The sequence below is a fragment of the Pleurodeles waltl genome, chromosome 4_2 (genome assembly GCF_031143425.1).
Source record: "Pleurodeles waltl isolate 20211129_DDA chromosome 4_2, aPleWal1.hap1.20221129, whole genome shotgun sequence".
In the NCBI taxonomy this organism is placed as follows: Eukaryota; Metazoa; Chordata; class Amphibia; order Caudata; family Salamandridae; genus Pleurodeles; species Pleurodeles waltl.
The window spans coordinates 139,345,771-139,356,587 of record NC_090443.1 but is presented as its reverse complement, the minus strand read 5'-3'; positions in this window follow the sequence as shown (position 1 = coordinate 139,356,587).

Genomic DNA, 10,817 nt, shown 5'->3' with positions numbered 1-10,817 from the left:
AATAAATAAAATGAGCAGTAAGGTAATGGAGGTTGCCGTCAAACCTACGGAAAGTAAGGGGGAGGCGGATTGGGAAGACCAGGAGTAGACCTGTGGGTGGATTGGAGCGCCGGAGTATCATTATCCCAAGCATAGGAAGTTTCAGTCCAACAGTTGAAGGGTTTTGAGTCGGGGGAAAGCAGAGATGTTCAAGTGGCTTAAAGCAGTTGCTAATTGTATGTAATTTTGGTGTCTGTAATGGCACCCTATGTCAAGTGTGTCACAGCAGGTACATGACAAAGGTGTGTGAACCACTGGGTTAATAGCTGTGCCAAACTTCCATGAGAGCGCAATAAGTTGTTTAGAGGCAGCTAATGTAAGCATCAGTTGCCAGTCACCATGCGTCGTGGTAGGAGAATAAGGGAGTGGGAACTCAACTCTGAGGTAACTAAGGATTTCTTTCCAGTAAGTAGCTATGAGGGGGCAGGACCCCCAGATGTGGAGGAAGTCTCCAGGTAAGGAGTTGCAACCCCAACAGAGTGGGGAGCTGGAGGGATAGGTGGTATTACACCCTGACACGCTTACACACATGTCATCAGCTTATAAGTAGTTCCTTGCTGAGGTATGCTCCTATGTAGTTTGGGGGAGGGAGTGAAGGGGAGAAGAAATGTCCTGCCATAGTTGCTACCATTGTTTTGGGAGATCCCTTCAGTGGAATCAAAAGCTATTGAGATTGGTAAGTGCAGTTGCACAGGGTAGAGTGATGAATTACTTGGTAGGTGAGTGAGTAACCCCTTGTCCCTTTGAGTGAGTGCACTGGAATCTCGAAGGGAGTGAATTGCTGTGTTGCCCCTTGAGTGTTAATGGGAAGGAGTGCCTAATGCAGTCTAGACAATTTGGGAACCCGAAAGTCCTGTTTGCACTGGTCGGAGGAGGAGGACTGGGACCGGTGGTTAGAATACACTCACTGCTTAAACTTCAGTTTCATTGAGCCAAGAGTTGCCTGTCATTCTGTAGCAGCTTGTTGCAGAAAATATTCAGTTTGAGCCGCAAAGCAAGAGAAGGAGTGAAATGTGCTAAAGCTGTAGGGTTCTTGAGATGGCGCACCTGCCTCGAGTCACTCAGTGTTTAATTAGCATGAGGCCAAATAGTTAGTATAACATGGTTGCTCAAGATTAGGCACCAATGCGATATAATAGTGGTACAGGGAGTAGTGGGAGGGGTGGAGCGGAGAATCCGCTGGGCTTCCCTGATGGCTTGGTGGGGGGCACCTGGTAGACTGTGGGGCTAGTCATGAAGTCCTCAGCCTGGTGTCCGCACTGTTGCAGTGGCAATGCGGGTAACCTAAAAATGCCAGCTCCACTCCGTGCAGACATCAGCCAAAAGCTGCCTGAAGTCCCACTGGGGCTGTCTTTAGTAGTTTTCAGGCAAAGCCCTGTCCCACAAGTTTCCCTTTGACTCCTTAGTAATTAGTTGAATGAATACTCTTTATTCCATCATATAAATATAGATCATAATCCCATTACAGTACATTATATAAAAACATTGTGCATATACTAATAAAGGAAAGTACACTTCATATTTTTATCCAAAAGGGTAAAACAGCAGCGTCTTAGCTCCTTTTACAAAATGACCAACAGAACTGCATACATCGTGATCCTTCAGCTGCTGAAGGAAGAGCAAACTGCCCTGCAATTAGTAAAATTATTCTGTCATAGTAGGGATACCAAGGCTTTAACTTTAACACAATGCAGCAGTGTTTGTAGGGATTGTTCATCACCAGGGCAAATACAAATATCACCAGAGGAAAAGGACCGCATCCAAGAGAGACCCCCAACCTAAAATGGGTCAACATTTCCACATACATGTAGGGTGCCAGTCCTGGTGACAATTGGACCATGCAGTACTCCCTGTCAACTTGGTTTCTCTCTGGCTACCCATCTGTGCTCAAGAAACCAATCTCAAACCCATGCATTATCCTTTTTAGATACTAAATGCTGATTCTCGAACAGATGCGGTCAGCCCAGAGCAGTCGGAGGTCTTGATATTTCAGCCACGGGATTGAGCAAGCAAGATCACTAGTGAAGCAGTCCTTGATCAACTGAGGACAGCCTCGTTGGTCCAGATCTCACACCAGAGCAAAACTAATTCTGTCGTCTAGATATTCTAGACCCAATTCCTGATGGAAAGAGTGGTGTGGAAGGTGGAATGCCCAACTGGCGGCAGAATAATTTTTCCTTTACTTGGAGGATCGCAGCCTCTTTATAGCACCGTACCATAGGGCATGGCAGGTCACTTCCACTTGTAAACTTCCAGTATGGGGGCAACCAGCTTCCTCCCTGTATTAGCAGCTAGGGAATAACTTATTCCCACTGTATGCATAAAATGTAAGACCCTAGTTTTCAAGCAGGGAAGTCAACTATATGCCTCATGCCCAAGTTTTGAAAATAACTTAGTTTTGCCAGAGCACATCCTCCTATGTGTGCTGGATGTGTCTTGGGGCCACAGATCATTACAAAAGTTTCGTACAATTAGTTTCGAGGTCCAATCTTTTCATGAACTCAAAGCTGTCTACCAACTGTTAAGCACACTAGCTGTCCTTTCCAGTAGAACTGTCAGCTCCAGAATGGCGTTATTGTGAATGCACACAAGTCTTTTCTGGGTTATCAATATATAGAATAAATAAAATAGGGGCGAGAACATACCCTTGGCATACTCCCTGACTGAAAGTTGAGGTATTCTCCCCATTTGGCCCATACCTCACTTTTGTGTTCGACTCCTGGTGTGAGTGTCTCAGAAAATTTACCAACCCACCATCAGTAAAAATTTCTCAACTTCTGCCTGTTGAAACAGTTAAATGCACTTAAAGTCCATAAAAGCTAAATGAATGGAGACCGCTTTCAGGTACTTATACTTCACCATAAGAAGGTGAATGTTGAGAGACTGTTCTATAGTGCCCAAGCCTTTCTGTAAACCCTATTGAGCCCGAGACAGAATTTTATTCTCTTGCACCCAATAAATCAGGTGTTCTAACACAACCTGCCGTATTAATTTTGAAGAGGAGTCTAGCAGCAAGATTGTTCTAACACCTGGGGTTCAAGATACTGCCCTTTAAAAAAAAAAAAAAAAAAAAAAAAAACACCACTACAGATGTTTGCCAAGAGATTTGAGGCCCTACTTTACACAGCATGTCTAAAATGTTAGAAGGGGTACTAAAACTCATTATTTTATAAATGGATACATCGGAATCCCATCCGGTCCAAGGCCTTGTGGGGAGGCTATCATGAACAGCCTTTAATACCTCCCATCTCTGAAAATGGGGACTAAAATTCAATGGTAAATTCACCTTATCAATATCTGCCCTTGCCTCATCTGACCCATAGATACTGGAAAAATGATCAACCCAGGCTTCAGGGGTGATATGTGATGTAACGTCTGAAGAATTACCATTTGCAAACCTGTCAATCACCTGCGACAAAGCCTGGGAATCTTTCTGGCAAGCTACCACTATTGTTTCCTACTGCTCTTCTTGGACTTTGGCCCTCTGCTTCTTTTAAGGCCTGGGCATATGCCTGTCTACAGGCAGAAACGGCAGCCTGATCTCTAGAGTTTGCTTAAGAGCCAGACTCGGAGGCATTTATTATCCTACATGATAAACCATGAACAACCAACTATGGGTCCTTTCTATATAGGTCTACTCATCAAATCCCTAATAAGGGACAGAAGGTCAGCAAAGCCTAATAAAGAGTTAGCGGAGTTGCTGCTGTCCACTTGACACAATGTGGACAGTCATTTTGCCCCTGGTCCATAATAAGCACCAGGTTTGCAGAACACCAGACCACCCTCCTGCCATTGGTCCCAATCAAACATTAGGGAATAAGGACAGTCTCTCATTCTGACCTGAAAAGGTGCTTTAACAAATACAGCTAGGGGTTTATAGTCACTATAGACAGATGGTATCACCTCAGTTCCATAAAGCAAAGCTGAGGATCTGAGAAACACAGTTGATGGTTGAGCTATAACCCTGCTCAAAAGTTGGAGCCACCATGTCATTTGAGCTAAAAGTAGGTCTGACCAAATCGTGTAATGGAAGGAAGGCATATGAATGCCACCCCTTCGGGTTCAAACCTGCTTGATCCACCACAACTGACAGGGTCAAAAGGGGAGTCCACTTGTAGGGATATAGCTCCCAGTTTGGCATTAAAATCCCCTGCCAGTAGTAAATTATATGGCCCACCTTTTGCCTGGACTCTATCAGCCAGAGAGCTAATAACTATAGAAAGTCTTAAAGTAGAATTATTAGATCCTTATTATAGTTCAACATAAAAAGCTAGTGTACCCATCAAGAATGAATTTCGATACAGCCCAAGTTTTTTCATGAAAAAAATATCAAAATTTGATATGAACATCCACCGTCCTGCAACCTCTAGTTTTGAGGCCAAACTAGCTATGAAATTTTTAATATGGTATTGTACTAGTGGAAGGTTGCAATTGAGATGGTGACAGAAGATGCCCACAACCAGAATAGCCAAAAGCTTACCAGGTCAGAAAAATAACTTCGAAATAGCGTGGGCCCAGCCCAGTCTGATGGGCCTGTATGCGTCCTGCACAGCAGGAAGTGCTGCAGAGCTATAAGCACCTCTGGGTGCAAAAGTCTGCATCAGTGGTATCCTTCTGTAAAGGTTTCTGGGCCTGGTTGTGCGCTAACCCCCTCCCCCCAAACCACACACACTTTCTCTATGGGGCAAACTGAAGTGTATCCTGTGCAATAAGTGCTTCTGGGCGTGAAAGTATTTGGGGTGGAGGAGGTTATAGGGGGGTCCTGTCATGAACATGTCTGGGCCTGGTAGTGTGTTCAGCAAAACCCAAACGCTTCCCCCATCCCATTTCCACATTTTCTAAGGGCCTGCTTAGCCCCTAGTCTCTGCGTGCAAGTAAGCTCCAATATAGTGGGGGGGGGGGCAGGGTTTTCTTCAGGCTCGCCAACTAATTCTGTGTCCACGCAGGGGGCCTGATTTTCTCCCAGGGCCCCTGCTGTGCCCCTTAATTAGATCCAGGCCTGTGTAACGTCTAGTCTCAAGTTTTCTCTCACTGTTCCATCTTACTTCCACGCTCTGGTTTCTGCCTGCTGAGATCCAAAGTCACCATATCTGCACAAGACCGACTGCGTTGTTCAGCCACTCGGGGACCACCACCTGTGACGTTCCCCATGTTAGTTAAAAGTGTCTATGGTGCTGCACCACTTAGCATCAAGTCCCCTGAGAGCCTCTCCGGCCCAGTTCCAGTCTTACTGTGGTATGGAAGCCTTCTGCCAGGGCTGGTTTTAGGGAAGTGTGACTGATGCAACTGCACTGGTGCTGACTTTGGTGAGGGGCGCACTGTTCATATAATAAAATAAAAAGCTTTGGATTAAAAGAATGTGAACTTCCTTGTGCACCCAACAGTTTTCAGGCAACAAAAATATCAAGATAACTCTGATTAATGTTCCAACTGGTAAGAGGTCAGAATTTTGTTTAGTGTCTGTTTTGACTCTTAAAGTAGTGCAGAGGGTTGATGTGCTTGCTGCAGAGAACATGTACCATGCAGATGTCAGAAATGAGTGCAAGTGTACTAGAAGTAGCACTATTAAATATATATATATATATATATATATTTCAGAGAAGCTATGGAGAGATGAGATGTGGTGTTAGAGTGGTAGTGAGGGAATGCAAGGAGAAAGTCATGGGGGGAAGCATAAAAAAAACACCTCATCACTGGACGCCACCAGTGATGAGGTGTGTTATGAAGTGCAGGGTGTGCCCTCTCTGCAAGTTCTCATAACGCCTGATTCTGTTTGGCACAGTTGGGCTGCTCGTGGTTACTGCATCAGCATGCAGCAAGTGTGGGCTGTCTTCTTTGAGCAGCACTGCCAGTTTGATCCAGAGGTCGGAACTGCTCCCACTAAGCAAAGCAAACACTAAGTAAGATACTCCACCCATCCCAGTCGGTGGAGTGAAGGGGGAAGCAGGGGGACTCAATTTAGTATGTGAAGTAGCTACCTCCCACTACATCAGAATGAATTCTGGCATCCAATGGGTGAATCTTTACATTTCCATTGTGATGCCCATGATAGACTACAGAGGACTACCCTACATGACAGTTGCCTTGGTGGTCAGTTTGACCTCCTGTATCTTTCCCAAAACCTGTTCCAGGTGCTGCTGGTGGCCCTTCAGTGAATTGCTGAACACTGCAATATTATCCAAATAGGTCACACAATGCTTCAGGCCTTGTGAGAACATGGTTCACCAGTCGCTGAAAAGTGGAAGGAGCATTCTTCGATTACATCATTGAGAACTCTGTAATCCAAACACAACCACAAGTCAGTAGACACTTGATCCTTGCATTGATACTAGAACCACAGGACTTGACCAAGGACTAAGAGCACACAGTAACTTAACTCCCAGGTCCAACATTTTGGCATCTTTTGCCTTAATGTTGTTTCTCCACCTGAGAGGCAGTCCCTGTGTTGAATTTTCAGCCGCGGAATGGATCGTGCATAATTTAGCCCCCTCTCCCCCTGACGTGCACACAGCTGTGCATGGACTTTTCCGCCGCAGGTTACCACCTTCGACTTCTAAGGGCCCAGGGACTGGATTTGGCACCACTTAACACGTCAGGACTCCCAGCAGAAGAGCCCTGGCAGATGACGTCTTTTAAGTCCCTGAGACTTAAGAACAGGGGGGCAAGTTCAGTCCAAGCCCTTGGAGAAACTTCAGAAGTAGGATATCAGAAACAAAAGTGCAGTTCTTCCCCTCTTCAGGCAGAAGCAGCAGGCCAGCAAAGCAAAAGGCATAGTGGCAGAACCTCCTGAAGCCTAAAGCTCTTCTACTTGGCAGAGGTTCCTTTAGGTCCAGGAGTAATCTGGGGTTTTGAGGCCACTACTTGTACTTACTTATGCCTTTGAAGTAGGGAGACTTCTAAGGAAAGTCTCTGTTGTTTACATGATCCTGCCTTGCCCAGGCCTGGCCCCAGACACACGTGGGAGTTGGATCTGCATTGTGTGAGGACATGCACAGCCCTTTCAGGTGCAGGTGTCTGCTCCTCCTTTCCCACTCTAGCATAGGAGACTCATCAGGATATACAAGACACTCCCCAGCTCCCTTTGTGTCACAGTCTAGTGGGAATTCACAAACTTCTCAATTGTCAGTCTGACCTAGACGTGGATTACAAAAGCAGGCAGAGGTACAGAATGGTTAAACAAGAAAAACACCACTTTCTAAAACTGGAATTTTCAAACAGACAATCTAAAAAATAATTTACCAAAAGATGTACTTTAAAATCATGAGTTCAGAGACCCCAAACTCCATATTTCTATCTGCTCCCAATGGGAAACTACACTTAAAATATATTTAAAGGCGGTCCCCATGTTAACCTATGAGAGAGATAGGCCTTGCAACAGTGAAAAACGGATTTGGCAGTATTTCATTGTCGGTGCTCCTAAAACGCATCAGTAAATGTCCTACCTTTAACATACACTGCCCATGGGGCTACCTAGGGCCTACATTAGGGGGTGCCATACATGTACAAAAAGGGAATGTTTGGGCCTGGCAAGTGGGTACACTGGCAGTTTAAAACTGCAGTGGCAGGTTTGAGCCATGTTTACAGGGCTACTCATGTGGATGGCACAATCAGTGCTGCAGGCCCATTAGTAGCATTTGATTTACATGCCTTTTGCACCTCTAGTGCACCTTACTAAGCACGTACTAGTAAATCAAATATGCCAATCATGGATAAACCAATCATCAATTCAATTTGGACAGAGACGTATGCACTTTAGCACTGGTTAGCAGTCCTAAGGCCAACAAAAACTGGTCAGAAAAAAATAGGAGGGAGAAGGCAAAAAGTTTAGAGATGACCCTCAAAAAGGGCCAGGACCAACATCTTCCAAAGATCGTGCTACACACACACTCTGCTGCTCAAGTGTTAACTTTGGATAACCAACACCCTCCTACACTACCATCCTTCATGTCACTATGCAATGGGTAAGGAAGAGGCTCACTGTCTTCTTCTCACTTACTTTATAGTCTTTGTGGAGGTAAGGCTTCAGCCTGTTCACATGGAACACCTTGGGTTCTCCTGTGGCCCCTGTGTCCAACAAGTAGTCAAATCAGACACTTGCTGAACTACTTTGTATGGCCCACACCATTTGCCTTCTAAAACCCTGGGACAAATAGGCTTCAGCACCAACAACTAGTGGCCTTCCTGATACCTAGTCAGTATAGCTTTGTCCTACCATTCTTCGTCAGCACTTGGCTAGCCTGAAGGTTTTCCATTGCCTGACTCTTGTAAAGCACCATCAACTTCCTGAGGCTAATCAGTCTCCACTGAAGGATGAGATGGACTAAGGCTCCTTCCCACTCTTCTAAGCTGATTGGACCCCGCACTGTGTCCTTACAGAAGCTGAAAGGGGCTGAACCCAACTCCCTTCTGTGGTCTCTTTCAGTAGGCAAAACAGGCATAACAACACAGGAGAAGATTCCACTGCCACTTGAGGTTCTGGTAGAGTTCTCTTCGTGCTCTTCAGTGTTTTGTTAAACTCCTTCGCCAAACCATTGGTTTATGGGTAGTATGCCACACCAGCTCCCACATTTCTCTTATAAGAAGATAAAGCTGGTTCCCTTGCTGAAAGTTACCATGGTCAGAAATCCGACCATAGAAAATCTTTAGAAGAGCTCTTGCTTCCACCTTTGCAGTCATGCCTCTCTAGGTACAGCTTCAGGGGTACCTGGCTGACAAGATTCACCACAATCAAAATGTACTTGTTGCTTCACTGAAGGGGTGTCAAATGGACAAATTATGTCTAGTCACAGCAGAACATGTACAATTGGTAGAGGCAATAACTGTGCCTTAGTCTCCCTCTTACCATTGTTCTGGCAAGGGGTCCAAGTTCTACAGAACCTCTTTGCTCATCTCTGGCCAGTAGAACAGAGGGTACAGCCTGTCCTAACACCCCTAAGTGTTCTGATAAGTGCACTTCATTGGGGGGGGGGGGGGGGGGGGGGGGGGCTGTGCTTCGCTGCCTGCAGTGTGGCCAGCTCTCGCTCCCAGGAAGGCCTACCGTACTGCGGTGCTGCTGACACTGCGGAGGGGTGTTGGAGCTGGGGGGGGGGGGGGGGGGTCTCGAACACCCACACTTTATTGGTGATTATTTGGTAGCTGTGCTAGTGCCATAGAAGGGAGTCAGAGCTGAAAGGGGCCTGCGCACGGCCTTAGTCCAAGCAGTGGCAGCCCTTGCTGACCGAACCGGCCGCAGAGGGACTGAACCTGGAACAGCTAGCCTTAATCTGAGACGACTGGCCTCCGCCGGCAAAAAACATTAAACTGGTAGTGCATGCCTGACTTTGGGCTGAAGTGCTTCACGTCACCTACCCCAGTGCCACTTCAGAGATGACCTGAGCCCCGGCCCTACAATCACCTGCAGCACGCCGGGCTTCATGGCAGCATGCCTACAGGAAGGATTATTTCCCATATGCTTAAAGTTGCACAGCCGAGCCAAAAGGGTGCTGGTACCGGACTACCACTGTTCTTACTACCTACTCAGGTAGAGTTCCACAACTCACTGGGCGACCTGAAATGAGCCTATGTGATCTGCACCACATCCTCAGGGGCATCAGCTTGTGACTCGTCCCTATCCCTCCTCTGCTCATCAGACATTTATGTTTATGGCTGCTCACCCCTTGAGCCCACATACACCCACTGTACACTTTGGATCGCTTTACCTTTTCCTCTGTTTGGACCGACATCATGGAACTCACTCTAATGAAACTGATTAATGCCCTTGAGAGAGAGAGATACCTTCACTGCATGGACATTGTTTGGCACCAAGTGCCCTCTATTTGGCAGTTGAACTGTTTTGGGAGTTGGCTGTAGGTGCTCAGGACTGGGATAGGGGAGTTGTTATACATGTTTATATTATTATTTTGAATTATTTGTCTGGCAACGTTGATACCAGAAATCCTGAGGGAGGGAGGGGGCACTGAAGACACCCTAGGAATTGTGTGCCATTTCCATGGCCACTTTCTAGACCACTGTAACATGGAACATCTATGGCATTGGCGACTCCTTCCAAGAGACAATCGTTATATGCATATGTTTGGTGTAGGCGTGCACATTTTGCATGTCTCCAGGAGACACACCTCACAGCTGGGGAACTTCTCAAACTGAACAGATGATAGAGTGGACAGATATATGGGACAGGATCCTACACCAGGGGTGCGACCTTATCTGGGTTGCCCTGGAAATCCCTTTTGTTAAACATAAAGCCCAAGTTGATACAGAAAAAAGCTGGTATTTCCTCCTAAAAGGTTCCCAGATGGTCCTCCCTTCATGATCATTTCTATTTACGCCCCAATACCGCTCAAGGCACATTTCTAAACTCACTCTTCCCGACTCTGTCGCTTGATCCTAAGGCACCCAAAATTTACGGAGGGGATTTCAATTGCATACATGACACACATCTTGACTGTTCAGTTCTCTCTCTCCAGATTATATCTGGCATACAAGCTACTAAACGTTTCCAACTTTGGACTAAATTGTCAGATCTACATGATGTTAGGCGCCTAGGCCATCCAGGAACCAGGAAATGATCCTACTTCGCACCAGGAGATCAAATCCACATGCAACTGGATTAGTTCTTCTGCACTGCAGATTGTTGGCCCTCATTCGGAGCTCTGAATACCTAGGCAGGACCCTATCTGACCATAATTCTCCTAAGCTCCTGTTTAAATGGGGGAAGGGAGAGAGTACCTATCCGGACATGGAGACTCAGAGCATAAGCCCTGCAAGACATGGCACACAGA